General features: G+C 27.7%; 1 protein-coding gene across 4 annotated transcripts in view; it reads left to right on the top strand.

Annotated features, from left to right (window-relative positions):
• Positions 1-797, top strand: part of LOC106880453 (uncharacterized) — a 44,601-nt gene that overhangs the window by 12,306 nt on the left and 31,498 nt on the right. The window lies entirely within an intron of this gene.

The raw sequence follows: 797 nt of genomic DNA, 5'->3' as shown, positions 1-797 counted from the left end.
TGGTTAACAATCCTGCTAGGAATATCTTTGTGTATTCATATATATATATATATATATATATATATATATATATATATATATATGCACACATACATACATACAAGAAAGATATTAAACATTAAATATTGACCTGTAAAGAGCAAATGGGAAATTAATATCACAGTACTACACAATCATATTTTGTAATTTTATAAAAAGAGTATCACTCACCCATAAATGTGTTGGGCATGTTCTCACCTTGTTTAAATTTAAACACACACATACACACACACACACACACACAGAGGCTTTCTTGAGATATACATGACTGTATATATGTGTGATCAAATATTGCAATAAAATGGAGAATGTATGTTTACACTCACACGTGTATATATATCTATTTATAAGCACTCATGTGGACACATAAGCACCAACACACAAAGCTAATGGTATTAATGTGTATAATGTATAATCTGATTAATTCCTCCAAATATATGCCAAAGATAGAGACACTGAAATTGTTCAACCAACTCCTTGCCTGATCATTTCAGAATATGTTCTCCAAGTGAAATATACTTTCTATACATTTAAAAGAAGTTTTGTCGTGTCCACATATAGAGGTTTATGTATCAGCTATAAATATAACGCAAAAAAACCCACAGAAATATTTTGGAAGAAGGACTGATTTCATTACAATTTTCATTTGTTAATGAAAAAAAAAACCAAAAAAATATTCAAGAGGGTTAAATTACAATTATGGCTTTTATGTTGTTTCAATTATCTATAAAAGGAAAATTGACAAAAAAAAAAAAAAA

Source organism: Octopus bimaculoides, chromosome 2, assembly GCF_001194135.2.
Source record: "Octopus bimaculoides isolate UCB-OBI-ISO-001 chromosome 2, ASM119413v2, whole genome shotgun sequence".
Lineage (NCBI taxonomy): Eukaryota > Metazoa > Mollusca > Cephalopoda > Octopoda > Octopodidae > Octopus > Octopus bimaculoides.
Note: the sequence above shows the minus strand (reverse complement) of the source record. Positions and strands in the feature narration are given on the sequence as shown.